We start from the raw sequence: 15,312 nt of genomic DNA, 5'->3' as shown, positions 1-15,312 counted from the left end.
AACGTTGCTGTTTCTCTTTTTGCTGATAATGTGAGTGTGGATTATCTCACACCCGTTGCTTTACCTGCAGCCGCTACTAGTGCTGTTAAAATTTCCAATAGGTACATATGCTAAGGCTGTTGTTAGGAATATCAATGCTCAACCGCAAGCCAGTTGTTTTTAATGCTGGTCAATCTACTGCCTTTGTGACATTGTGGGTGATTCCGGTCCTACCATGTTGGTGGATGCCGCGGAGCGGGCAAGCTCATCAGCCAGTTCATTACCGGCTATACCTTTGTAATCTGGCAATTGGTTACATTCTCATAGTCTATTCAGTCGTTCTATACACTCCTGCAGCAATAGCGATTTGATCTCGTATGCAGAAATTGCTTTGAGTGCCGATTGGCTATCGCTTGGTATAGCTATACGTTCATTGCGAAAGTTTCGTTAACTCTACATATCGATTTATAGCACAGACCTCTGCTTAGAATATGCTCGGAAAACTACTCATGGGTATGAAGAATTTTGGGCGTGGTGTTTCCACCCCTGCGCCAATTCTCTTCGACGTTTTCGAGCCATTGGTGTACCACATAATTGTACTGTCCCTAAGCCGTAGCTCGAGAGTCTGCGATGCTTTCTAAGCCCAAGCCACCGCTCCATAAGTGATAATTGGTCGCACGATCGTGGCGTAAAACCATCTGATAATCCTTGGCTTGATTGACCCAGTTACTTGATAATGATGACTCTATTCTGGACCAACTAGCGTCTCTATTCATTGTTGTCCTACATCCCTATCAATAATCTGCTGTAGTTGCGCCGGTGTCCATACATAATTTCTAACAAGTTGTACAGCCCTCTCAATGTATATTGTTATAGTAACCATGTTATTATGACCATCTTTTCCAATATCGTTCTTAGTCTTACCGTGTTGAAGTATCCATAGTGGCTTGATAATGCATTGCATGCGCAGAGTTGCCAATCAATATTCAGTACAGAAAATTTAAATAACACACAGACTTCTCAAACTGATCACGTACGAATTCAATTCTTTTGATGTTTTCTGATTTTTTTTATACTCTCGCAACAAAGTTGCTAAGGAGAGTATTATAGTCTTGTTCACATAACGGTTGTTCGTAAGTCTTAAAACTAAAAGAGTCAGATATAGGGTTATATATACCAAAGTGATCAGAGTGACGAGTAGAGTTGAAATCCGGATGTCTGTCCGTCCGTCTGTCCGTCCGTCCGTCCGTGCAAGCTGTAACTTGAATAAAAATTGAGATATCATGATGAAACTTGGTACACGTATTTCTTGGCTCCATAAGAAGATTAAGTTCGAAGATGGGCAAAATCGGCCCACTGCCACGCCCACAAAATGGCGGAAACCGAAAACTTATAAAGTGTCATAACTAAGCCATAAATAAAGATATTAAAGTGAAATTTGGCACAAAGGATCACATTAGGGAGGGGCATATTTGGACGTAATTTTTTTGGAAAAGTGCATTTTGTACATATCTCGGAAACTACTATAGCTATGTCAACCAAACTCTATAGAGTCGTTTTCTTCAGGCATTTCCATATACATTTCAAAAATGGAAGAAATCGGATAATAACCACGCCCACCTCCCATACAAAGGTTATGTTCAAAATCACTAAAAGTGCGTTAACCGACTAACAAAAAACGTCAGAAACACTAAATTTTACGGAAGAAATTGCAGAAGGAAGCTGCACCCAGGCTTTTTTTAAAAATTGAAAATGGGCGTGGCGCCGCCCACTTATGGACCAAGAACCATATCTCAGGAACTACTAGACCGATTTCAATGAAATTCGGTATATAATATTTTCTTAACACCCTGATGACATGTACGAAATATGGGTGAAATCGGTTCACAACCACGCCTTCTTCCAATATAAAGCTATTTTGAATTCCATCTGATGCCTTCTCTGTATAATATATACATTAGGAACCAATGATGATAGCGGAATAAAACTTTACACAAATACGGTATTTAAAAAATATGTAAATGACGGATAATGAAATCTCGATTATCACTTTATCATGCGAGAGTATAAAATGTTCGGTGACACCCGAACTTAGCCCTTCCTTACTTGTTTTTTTTTTTTTTGCCTTATTCATAATACTCCATTGCAAGCGATGGCATATTGTTGTATTTATCTGTTCTGTATTGACAAAAAAATATCTCTCACAAACATTGAATATCCGTTTGTCCCGCCGGACAGAAAAGCAATACACGAAATACATTTTTATCGCAACGCCTGCGGCCAACATATAAAAATGCTGCTCGCCAACAACTAAACATCGATTAACCCTTACAACACGTACTAAATTTTATTGAATTGGACGCTGGGGAAATACACACAAACAAACCTACAGACAAACGAGTATGGATGAATATTTTCTGGAGGCGCGAAATGGAAGGAAGAACGATACAGCGGCAAAGTATGGAATGCAGACGAAATCTCAGTATAATCACGGATTGAAACGGCCCATATGAAAGCAATAGCAATAACACATAGTGCAAGTAGCTGGCGGCAAGGTCAGCTAATAGGCGCTCTCAGTTGTGTGAGAGAAGCGAGTCAATATTCTGAAATCAAATGGTGCAAACATGATATATTGCGCCAAATGTAAGCACTTCAGCAGCTGCGAACACCACGCCACATCTATAAATGATGTATTCTTCGCCGCTTGAACCTCAGCTCGGCCGTGTAGTTCATTTATCTTGTTTTACGGCACTGACAGTGTTGAGGCAGCATGACATTTGACAGCTGCGGATTGGCAGGCGTGTTCATATGTAATGACACCAACGTCAGTAAAAAGAGTGTCGGGGTAAAAATTAGAGCAGGAAATGTTTACAAGTTCAAGGAAATAACTGTATGTTCGTATATATATACCTATAAAGAAAACTAACTGTACCAGTCTGCTCAGAGAGAGAGCAATAGATATAAAAAACGCCAGCGGCCTATCTGCAATCTCTGTAACGTGACTACAATAAGCAAGTAGTTGCCCGCAGCTAGTTATCATTGCAAAGAGATAATCAGTTGGAGATGGAAATGGCCTGTTCTTGCCATTCTGCAGCACGCACAAATGTACAATAACAGCAAGCGATGAACGAAATAGCAATGAAAATACACAGATAATGAAAATAAATCGCTACAGGAACCAAACGAACAGTAATAAAACTTGTAATGATTTCAAATATGGTAGTTAAGTAGTGCTTTTCGAAAGATATTTTCACTTTGAAGACATCGAGTGCCTTGTTATAAAACTGCAGCAATTGTTTGAAGCTCACAATTTCACCAAATTTAGTCAGCTGAAAAAGTTGTCCGTACAAACTCTTGACTCCAATCGTTCAGTGTGTATGACGGATATATGCTAAAGTGGTCCGATATCAGTGGTTCCGACAAATGAGCAGCTGCTTGTGGAGTAAAGGAGGTGTGCACAATTTCAGAGCAATATTTTTAAAGCCTAGAAGTGGAGGAGGTGTTCCTACGTCTCTCTATCTCTTCCTACTTCTTTACACATTCCGCAAAAATCGTCTTGCGGTTTTTTCGAGTCTTTATAAGTAAAAAGCATGATCGTTTCTCTTCGGAGCTCTTGCAAATGATCTTGGCGATCCTGCATGTTTGTAAGGCCTTTCATCTCAACCTGATCCGTCTGTCAGGCCTTTTGAAAATTTCATTATGTATCACTTTTAGCTACTGTCGATATCTCTAAAGATGACACTTTTTCCAATTTCATCAGGTATTTCGTTTCCCGAAATTCTTTGTGGCTTGAAACCCAGAATATAAGTACAATGAAATTATATGAGATCATTCTGGTAGACGTGTGTATGTATATGTTGTTTCCTGGGTTGTTACCTACCTCAGAGAGGAAAATTTTGATCAATTGGTATTGGTAAAGATTTGTGTCTCTCATCTTCATCGCTATAGCAGCGCATTAAAATTCTAAATTTAAAAAGTTATCCACCGACATAGGTCGCTCGTTGCAAAGATTGCCTCGATAAGGCATAAAATTTATAAACCCTTCGGAAGCCAATTTCAACTACAATAAAATCTTATCAGTCTTCTTCTTAATAGGCGTAGAAACCGCTTAAGCGATTATAGCCGAGTTAACAACAGCGCGCCAGTCGTTTCTTCTTTTCGCTACGTGGCGCCAATTGGATATTCCAAGCGAAGCCAGGTCCTTCTCCACTTGGTCCTTCCAACGGAGTGGAGGTCTTCCTCTTCCTCTGCTTCCCCCGGCGGGTACTGCGTCGAATACTTTCAGAGCTGGAGTGTTTTCGTCCATCCGGACAACATGACCTAGCCAGCGTAGCCGCTGTCTTTTAATTCGCTGAACTATGTCGATGTCGTCGTATATCTCGTACAGCTCATTGATCCATCGAATGTGATATTCGCCGTGGCTAACGCGCAAAGGACCATAAATCTTTCGCAGAACTTTTCTCTCGAAAACTCGCAACGTCGACTCATCCGTTATTGACATCGTCCAAGACTCTGCACCATACAGCAGGACGGGAATTATGAGCGACTTATAGAGTTTGGTTTTGTTTGTCGAGAGAGAACTTTGCTTCTCAATTGCCTACTCAGTCCGAAGTAGCACCTGTTGGCAAGAGTTATCCTGCGTTGGATTTCTAGGCTGACATTGTTGGTGGTGTTTACGCTGGTTCCTAAATAGACGGAATTATCTACAACTTCAAAATTATGACTGTCAACAATGACGTGAGAGCCAAGTCGCGAGTGCGACGACTGTTTGTTTGATGACAGGAGATATTTCGTCTTTCCCTCGTTCACTGCCAGACCCATTTTCTGTGCTTCCTTGTCCAGCCTGGAGAAAGCAGAAGTAACGGCGCGGGTGTTGAGGCCGATGATATCAATATCATCGGCATACGCCAGTAGCTGTACACTCTTATAGAAGATGGTACCTTCTCTATTTAGTTCTGCGGCTCGAACTATTTTCTCCAAAAGCAGGTTGAAAAAGTCGCACGATAGGGAATCGCCTTGTCTGAAACTTCGTTTGGTATCGAACGGCTCGGAGAGGTCCTTCCCGATCCTGACGGAGCTTTTGGTGTTACTCAACGTCAGTTTACACAGCCGTATTAGTTTTGCGGGGATACCAAATTCAGGCATCGCGGCATAAAGGCAGCTCCTTTTCGTGCTGTCGAAAGCAGCTTTGAAATCGACGAAGAGGTGGTGTGTGTCGATTCTCCTTTCACGGGTCTTTTCCAAGATTTGGCGCATGGTGAATATCTGGTCGGTTGTTGATTTTCCAGGTCTGAAGCCACACTGATAAGGTCCAATCAGTTTGTTGACGGTGGGCTTTAATCTTTCACACAATACGCTCGATAGAACCTTATATGCGATGTTGAGGAGGCTAATCCCACGGTAGTTGGCGCAGATTGTGGGGTCTCCTTTTTTATGGATTGGGCATAGCCCACTTAAATTCCAATCGTTGGGCATGCTTTCGTCCGACCATATTTTACAAAGAAGCTGATGTTTGCACCTTATCAGTTCTTCGCCGCCGTGTTTGAATAGCTCGGCCGGCAATCCGTCGGCCCCTGCCGCTTTGTTGTTCTTCAGGCGAACAATTGCTATTCGAACTTCTTCATGGTCGGGTAATGGAACGTCTGCTCCATCGTCATCGATTGGGGAATCGGGTTCTCCTTCTCCTGGCGTTGTGCATTCTGTGCCATTCAGCAGGCTGGAGAAGTGTTCCCTCCATAATTTAAGTATGCTCTGGGCATCGGTCACTAGATCACCTTTGGGGGTTCTACAACAGTATGCTCCGGTCTTGAAACCTTCTGTAAGCCGCCGCATTTTTTCGTAGAATTTTCGAGCATTACCCCTGTCGGCCAGCTTATCAAGCTCTTCATACTCACGCATTTCGGCCTCTTTCTTTTTCTGTCTGCAGATGCGTCTCGCTTCCCTCTTCAATTCTCGGTATCTATCCCATCCCGCACGCGTAGTGGTCGATCGTAACGTTGCGAGGTAGGCAGCCTGTTTTCTCTCCGCTGCGGCGCGGCACTCCTCGTCGTACCAGTTGTTCTTTTGCACTTTCCGAAAACCAAGGGTTTCGGATGCAGCTGTACGTAAGGAGTTTGAAATGCCGTCCCACAGTTCCCTTATACGGAGTTGTTGATGAGTGCTCTCAGAGAGCAGGAGTGCAAGCCGAGTAGAAAAACGTTCGGCAGTCTGTTGTGATTGCAGCTTTTCGACGTCGAACCTTCCTTGTGTTTGCGGGTGCGGGTGCGAATCTTGGCTGCAACAAGATAGTGGTCCGAGTCGATGTTAGGACCTCGGAGCGCACGCACATCTAAAACACTGGAGACGTGTCTTCCGTCTATCACAACATGATTGATCTGGTTGGTAGTTTTTTGATCGTGAGACAGCCAGGTAGCTTGATGAATCTTTTTATGCTGGAATCTAGTACTACAGATAACCATATTTCGGGCCCCGGCGAAGTCGATCAGCCTCAACCCATTTGGGGATGTTTCTCGTGGAGGCCGAATTTACCGACCGTAGTGCCAAAGACACCTTCTTTGCCCACCCTGGCGTTAAAGTCGCCAAGCACGATTTTGACATCGTGGCGGGGGCAGCCTTCATAAGTGCGCTCCAAGCACTCCTAAAAGGCATCTTTGGTCACATCGTCCTTCTCTTCCGTCAGGGCGTGGGCGCAGATCAGCGATATGTTGAAGAACCTCGCTTTGATGCGGATTGTGGCTAGACGTTCATTCACCGGAGTGAATGATAGTACTCGGCGACGGAGTCTCTCTCCCACCACGAATCCTACACCAAACTTGCGCTCCTTTATATGGCCACTGCAGTAAATGTCACAAGGACCTACTCGTCTCTGTCCTTGTCCCGTCCATCGCATTTCTTGGACGGCGGTGATGTCAGCCTTTGTTTTTACGAGGACATCAACCAGCTGGGCAACGGCACCTTCCCAATTAAGGGACCGGACATTCCAGGTGCATGCCCTCGATTCGTAGCCCTTATTTCGTTTGCCATGGTCGTCATCAAAAGGGGGGTCTCTCATCCGAGGCTGGTTATAGCTCTTCACTGGGGGTGTTTTTTTTACGTGGCGGGTCCCAAACCCAGCGCACAACCCTTGTAGGGAATGTTTCGCCTTCTCACTTTAGCTCGCCTTCGACCGCATGTTCTTAGGCTACCCAGAGGATACTTGGTCAAAGACCGGAAGTAGTGAGCTGCTTGAGCCATGTGTAGAAAAATCGTTTCTGGCCATTCCCAAGTGAATGGCGATCAGAGAACTTTCCTCACTTGCGTGAACTTCTACACATGACTCCATCCTCCATCTTATCAGTCTGCTGAGCGAAATATTAACATAAATGCAAGCATTTACCGCTACTAAATGGAAGTATAAAACCACACTTACATAACAAAAGAACTACACAAAAACAGAAAACTGCATATAGTATGAATGTCAGCATAAAGAGCTGCAATAAAATTCATTGCAATGTGTAATTTTCAAATAACAATATACAACTATCTATAACAGTACATAAAAAGCTTCGATTAAGTTTATTACTGTGCAGTCAGTCGTGAGTCCGCGATAGTTTTGACTTTTTATTGCCCACTTTGTACACCATAATAATCGAGCAAAAATTGCTGTAGGCCGTTGTATATAATTTATTTATATATACGTAATTATATACGCCTACATATAAGTGAATGCAATTGAATGCAGTTATCAACAGGCTGTAGAGAGGTAAAAAGTGTGCTTTTGCCACATAAAATTATGACATTGCCTTGTGTTGGCAGAATGCCAGCCAACTTATTGAATACGCCGCGAAAACTTTTTGTTCTCTTCGCGGTGCAAGAGTTGGAGGAATTTCATTTTGTTTGCTTTGCGCATTTTAGAATGCCTATGACTAAATAACTTGAAAATTCAAAACGCAACTGCTTAACAAAAATAATAAAAATAATGAAAATAATTAGCGAACTATTTTTCAACGTGAGTTCAAGAGAGAAACCTACCTTAAATAGTATGCATTGTTGGAATCCTTTTGTTTGCTGAAAATACATACAAAGAAAAAATTTTGTCAATCAAAAATAAAAATATTCTGAAAAGTTATTTATTTTATTAGCTGCATGGTAACTGTATTTTAAAATGTGGATATTAGTGGCAGGGGCAGCAACTTACGGAGTTTCATTCAGGGGACAAATCTTCTGTGAAAAAAAATCTGTTTAGAATACTACGCTAAGGCGAAAATTTTTCTTAACCACAAAGCAAAGGGTTTAGTGAATTTAAATCTCTGCACCTACCTTTACGGGAACCTTTCCTGAACAATATAAAAGGCGATCCAATAAAAATATTTTTTCAATAGCCTTTTTATTCTCTCGCAACAAAGTTGCTAAGGAGGTATTATAGTTTTGTTCACATAACGGTTGTTTGTAAGTCCTAAAACTAAAAAGTAAGATATAGGGTTATATATCAAAGTGATCAGGGTGACGAGTAGAGTTGAAATCCGCATGTCTGTCTGTCCGTCCGTCCGTCCGTCCGTGCAAGCTGTAACTTGAGTAAAAATTGAGATATCATGATGAAACTTGGTACACGTATTTCTTGGCTCCATAAGAAGGTTAAGTTCGAAGATTGCCACGCCCACAAAATGGGGAAAACCAAAGTGTCATAACTAAGCCATAAATAAAGATATTAAAGTGAAATTTGGCACAAAAAATCTACTAAGTTTTTGTATATATCTCGGAAACTACTTATGTGAACCAAACTCTATAGAGTCGTTTTCTTCAGGCATTTCCTTATACAGTTCAAAAATGGAATATATCGGATAATAACCACGCCCACCTCCCATACAAAGGTTATGTTGAAAATCACTAAAAGTGCGTTAACCGACTAACAAAAAACGTCAGAAACACAAAGCTGCACCCAGGGTTTATTTTTAAATTGAAAATGGGCGTGGCCTTGCCCACTTATGGACCAAAAACCATATCTCAGGAACTACTGAACCGATTTCAATGGAATTCGGTATATAATATTTTCTTAACACCCTGATGACATGTACGAAATATGGGTGAAATCGGTTAAATGATGATGGCGGAATAAAACTTTACACAAATACGGTATTTGAAAAATATGTAAATGACGGATAATGAAATCTCGATTATCACTTTATGATGCGAGAGTATAAAATGTTCGGTGACACCCGAACTTAGCTCTTCCTTACTTCTTTGGTTTTTATTTGTGTTCAGTATTGTTTGGCATTTTATTATGGAAAGACTCACGCCTAAACAACGTTTACAAATCGTTCAACTTTATTACGAATATTCACCTTCTGTAAAGAATGCATTCGCGCGTTTCGCTCAACTTATGGTCAACATAATCGCCCTACCTAGCGTACTATTCGCAACACCATCACCCAACTTGAGACCCAGCATTCATTATTGGACAATATTTGGTCGAATAGACCACGTCTAGCAAGCAGAGAAGAAAATACAGTAACCGTATCTGAGAGTATACACGAAGACCGGACAGACATATGGAACTATGTCGCATTTTACGCCGAAATCTTAGATTGAAAGCGTAAAAAATACAGCTTGTGAAAGAAGTGAAGCCGCTCAACCGCCCCAAGCGACACCTTTTATAATTGCGGATTCACGTCAGCTTACAAAATGGTGGAGGCAATCTCATACCAAGTCTGCTTGGCGAAATTTCGTACGTATTAGGAGGACATTAAAAAATACAATTTTTGTTCGACTATTTTTCGATTTAAGTGGGTATTCTGGTCCAGAAGCATGAATTTCAGGTAATTTTTAAAGTGTCGTACAAAAAGGCAATTAATATTTTCACTATCCATTTTTTTATTAGTTATTTGTTAATTTTAGAAGAGTACCGAAAAAAAATTAAAAAAAGTAAAAAATTTCAAAAATTATGAGCTGACGAAGTGGGGGGTCTCTAAAAATTTCCACTTGACCATACCCACGATTTCAACCCTCCTAGTTATCTGAAACCAAAAAAAAAAAAAATATTGTTAATCTAGAATAATGTCGCAATGTTCGGAACTACGGAAAAGTGGGAAAAAAATTTTTGCACAAAATGGCGACTGCCTGAAAAAAAGTTTTTTTGGATCACTTTTTCTGATTATTTCGAATTTTTTAAAAATAATAAAAAATAAAAATTTGGGGATGGGGCTAGTTCCAACCATAGACAAGCCTATAAAGAAGACTCTATAAAAATTTCAAGTAAATCGGTCCAGTAGAACCTCAGAAATCGTGGGTATCGTTCCGAAAAAGTCAGTTTTGAGAAAAACGCGTTTAAAGTTTCGCGTAAAGTCTTTTGTTCGATTAGTTCCGGCCGAACCAGTTTGGATGCCGGGTCAGAAAAATGTCTATATCTCCGAAAATAGTTTGAGTTTTGAAAAATCCTTCTTGAATAATTAAACTTTGAAAATATAAAAAAAATTCCATTTTTTTAAATTTCTGTACCAGAATACCCCCGTAAAAACTCAGACTTAGTTTTTATGCTAAAATCATATCTCAAGAATTTTTGGAAAACAGTGTGAAATCGGCAACAGAAAACACGTTAACTTGGGCTGCATCGAAACTGTATAACTATGTATATAATATTTGATCGGTCAGTATATTTAGCAGCTCCGCTCCATTGGCACGCTTCGACAAATATGTATATAGCTACTTAAGGAGAGAAGGACGTGTGCAAAATTTCAGTTTCATCCAGAACAGTTTCTCCAAAACAGATAATATAATCTTTAAGAGTCATTTATGTATGTACTACAACTTTTCTCAGACCAACCAACTAATTTTATGCTCCTGCTGGCATTGAAAATATTAAAGATTCCCATAGAAATCCGGCAGCACATATATATATATATAGTAAATATGTATGTTTATAATTAGTCTAATTTTCTCAAGTGTATCGATTAAACCAAATAATAATTAAACAAACATTATTCTTCAATAGAAATGCTTAGTAAGCGTTTGCTTTTACATACTAAAACCTTCTTCTCTCGAGTAGTTGCGTATACGCACTGACATACGATGCATTGGGGGGGAAAAAGCAAGCCCTGCTACAATTCACCATCATTATGTGTGCTTGTCTATTAGCTAAGCGCTTATTTATTTATTATAAGCCAATTTATTAATAAACAAATAAGTACTTGATAGAAAATCAGGTTTTTATGAAAATGCTTCAACAATTTTGAACAATTGTTTACTAACCTATACAAATAAGTATAAACTAAACGTAGCCAAGTGGATGTAAACAGAGCGAAAAAATATATATTTCTATGTGATAGTACAGGAATAAAATAAATATTTTTGTTTGCATATTTTAAGTATCCATATTATATATTCATTAGGGTGTGCGTTATTTTGAAGTGGAGTTTTCTTGCAAACGCCCGCTGAAGTTTCATGTTTTGGCTCCAAAAACAAAGATCCAAGCTAAAAAAGCTGTTGTTGTTGTTTTTGTAGCTGCAGAATTATGCTGAATTAATAGTCCTTGACCAGATAGAAGATTCGGGTTAGTTCCGGTTAAATAGACCCGACTGTCGTGGGAACGTATGATGTAAAAAAGTTCTTTTTTCAGTCTAAATTCTTCGTTGGGCTTACAATACAATCATAATATATATCAATATGGCATTGAAAGTGAGGCTATGATAGCCTCTTCACCCTTCTTTTTAACCATTTTACAAAAATTTGTTTAGTGAAGTAAAACTGGTATGAAAATGTCAGTTAGTATCCAGTCATCGATTAATTTCTGATCACAGACTTCTTGAAGTCTTCAAAAACTTCTTGAAAGATCATTATAAAAAAAGGGATAGCTCTAGGCTTTCAAATCGAAAAATCGTTGAAAATATATATTTTTTTGATAAGACATTCATCTAGTCTTATTCTCCACTTCTCTTGACAATATCCATTACACCAATAAGTGTAATTTTTTCAAAGCGGTAAGCCTTTCTTTGGTAACTTGAGCTCGAAGGATTGATTATTTTCAGCGGTATTCATGAAGATGTCCTTACCAACACCTTATCCTCTCTTCATTTTCATTACATAAAATCCATAAATACCTCATTCTAACTGGTGAATACTAATTTCCTCAGGTTCTGGTGAGATATTGTCATCGCCTTTTTTTTTGTTTGTAAAACTATTACAAGTCTTACAGTTTAGAATAGAGCTCTTTTTGTTTATAGAGGCACTTTACATTTGTTAAAAAATTTCAAACAGAAAAGTTTTTTTATTTTTTTTACGGCAAAAATTTAAAGTTCATAAGGCGTTTGTAAAGGAAAACTCAACTTGAGAAGAGACTGACACCCTAATATACATATAAGTGTCGATTTGTACGCGCTAATTTACATGTTTTATTGCCTTGTAAACACTTATAAATTTTTTTTTTTTTTAATATTTTACAAACATTCATTTACAGCTAATATATGAAATTGTTTAAATTTATGTACATAAATACTGATATACAAATGCATTTTTACCATTTTAGTAATATTTATGCAAAATACGATTTTTGGAAAAATACCGGTGCCAATGCCTTCTACCGACAAAATTTGTTTGAGCAATTTTTCTCTTCAAGAAACTTGTGCTACGATATCTTCATACTTTTTGAAATTTTTTACGGAAAAATTACTTTAAAGTGAAAGTTTCAAATACATTCTTTCAAGAGATTGAGGCTACTCATCCACAAAGCTAGCAGCCATATTCCTGCCTTCCATTTTCACTAGAAATTTGTATTCCTTCAATGAATATTGCTCCACAATTTTTTGGCAAGTTGCCAGACATACACTTTCGATGCATTGGCATGCTTTTATTTTGAATATTTTCGCTTTGGGGCGCCTCTAAGAGCACTCACTGCTATGAAACGCATTTTCATTTTACTTAAATATTCATTAAATTCTAAGTAATTTGCATGTCTATGGTTTTAAAGTGGAAAAGAAGTTGGCAATTAATTAAACATGGACAAGGCACAGAAGAAATTTTTTACGACAATAACGGTGTCTATTATGCATATATGTATGTATAATATAAGTTAAAGTTAAAGTTAAACAAAAATGAAATAAAATTACAATTAAAATACAATTGAAAATGAAAATTAAAATTAATATTTATGTTAATTTTAAATAAATAAAAATATTATTATAATTAAATTTAAAATTAAAAAAATTAAAATTAATATTGCAATAAAAGTTCAAATTAAAATTGAAATTAATAATTAAACTTAAAAATTAAAAATTATAACTAAAATAAAATAAAAATTTAAAGGAAAATTATATTTAAAATTGAAATATGAATTAAAATTAAAATAAAATTAAGTAAAATTTTTAATTGAAAATTAAAATTAAAACTGAATAAAACAAAAATTCAAAAAAAAAATTATACTAAAAATATTAAGATTGAAATGAAAATTAAAACTGTAATTAAAATTTTAATAACAATTAAAACTAAAATTAAAAGAACAATGAAATTTAAACAAAAATTAATATAAAAATGAAAAATAAAAATACAAATAAGTTGTAATTGAAAAAAATTAAAACTGTAGTTAAAATTACAATTAAAAGTAAAATTTAAATTTAAATATGAAATTAAATTAAAGCTATAATTAACAAAACTGAAATTAAAAATTAAATTAAAATAAAAAAATTTTAATTAAAAAAAATTAAATTTAAATTAAAAAAAATAAAACTAAATTTAAAAAATTTTGAAATTAAAACTAAATTAAAAAAAATTTTAAATTAAAATTAAAATTAATAATTAAAAATCAAAATAAAAATTAAAAATTATAAAAAAATTTAAATTAATAATTAAAAATTATAAAAAAATTTAAATTAATAATAAAAATTTAAATTTAAATTAATAATTATATTAGAATTCAAATTAAATACGCAATAATGATATAAGAAATAGTTAAAATAGAAAAAAAACTATCGAAATAATGTGCTACTGTATAACAACTGCCCTAATACCTATGCAAATGGGACACATGAGCATAACGCTGTCACTTCAATTGAGATAGTTACAGCCTACACAACAGACTAACAGACTGTGTGTCTCTAGGGTCAGGCGTCTGTTACTATTTACGCCGCATCCCTACAGAAGCCAACAACACTTGCATAAAATATTTTCCTTAAAGCTGTCAGGCATAAAAGAAATGCTAATATGCCCTGCAGGCTGCAGCTGAACGGCGAACACTAGAAAATCGCTAATACTATGCGCATAAATTAAAAAAAAGAAATACTTCGCAGTACGCAGCAGGCCATGCATGTGTTGGCGTTGCAAGAAAATTTGCATAATTGGAGCCAACAATAAATGCTTTAACTTTGTAGCCGCTGATGCATTTATGTACATAGTGAAACAACTAAATTTTCAATTCATATTGCAAATAATGTTACTCATACGCAGTGGCGGCTGTGTGTGAAAGTGTGCCATATGCAGAGTGTCTATAAAAAAGTTTGGGACAACCAAGAATATGCATTTTCAATAATAAAAAGCCAAAATAAAATTCAATCAAAGCAATTTAACAGCGCAAAGCAAAAAAAGCGTCGGCTAGTCAAACAAACCAAACACGCAAAATGCAAAATGCAAATTCCAAAAAGAAACCATTTTTCTGCTTCCATAAAGTTTCACCTTTTTTCAAGAAAACTGTTCAGTCAACAGTTTACACAGTATGCTGGCGTCCATTGGGGGCGCAGTGAGCTGAAGTGATATTCAATTTAGCGAGTAAACACCAGGTAAATTAAAAATGAATACAAATTGTATAAAGCAGCCTACAAACAGGGGCGAAGAAAAAAACGAAAACGAAAAAGAAATGGGAAAAGGCATAAAATAAAGCAAATTTTCTTCTTTGTTCATAAACAAGGTCAGTCAAGTTTATTATATATGCAGCGCCGCAACGGACAACGTGGGAATACCTTTTTCTCAGGTACCACGCTCTTAAGCGTTCAAGCAGCTGAAATGAGCTTCTCACTACAAATACGCAAAGCTTGTTGTTCTCTCCTAGCGGCCCACAAATTGCTTGCGTGTCCACAGGTGTTTTATACAAACAGAAAAGTTAATTAAATCGCTGCAAGTCGCAAGCTAAACAAATTTTTACTTATTAAGTTCCATTTTCTGTTTTTCTTTCTCTTTTTTTCTTCGTTTTCATTTTTAATTTTGCTATGTGCTCTGCTATCTGGCTTCATTTAAAAGCAAATAATGGGCTACTTTCGGTTGTAGGTAATTGTTTTGATTTCGCTTTTGCTTCGTTTTCACCATTTAGGCCACGCGGTCACTTAAGAGCTGCATGCCTGTGTCTCTGTATAGGGTATAAAATGAGCACGATTTTTG

The 15,312-nt window shown here is 37.2% G+C and overlaps 1 long non-coding RNA gene across 1 annotated transcript in view; it reads right to left on the bottom strand.

Annotated features, from left to right (window-relative positions):
- Nucleotides 1-15,312, bottom strand: part of LOC126751755 (uncharacterized) — a 47,976-nt gene that overhangs the window by 15,838 nt on the left and 16,826 nt on the right. Inside the window, exon 2 of the long non-coding RNA XR_007665919.1 lies at nucleotides 7,990-8,025. This is a non-coding gene — a long non-coding RNA (uncharacterized LOC126751755). The remainder of the gene's footprint in view (nucleotides 1-7,989; nucleotides 8,026-15,312) is intronic.

Source organism: Bactrocera neohumeralis, chromosome 2 (assembly GCF_024586455.1).
Source record: "Bactrocera neohumeralis isolate Rockhampton chromosome 2, APGP_CSIRO_Bneo_wtdbg2-racon-allhic-juicebox.fasta_v2, whole genome shotgun sequence".
Lineage (NCBI taxonomy): Eukaryota > Metazoa > Arthropoda > Insecta > Diptera > Tephritidae > Bactrocera > Bactrocera neohumeralis.
This window is presented reverse-complemented; position numbering and strand designations above follow the sequence as displayed.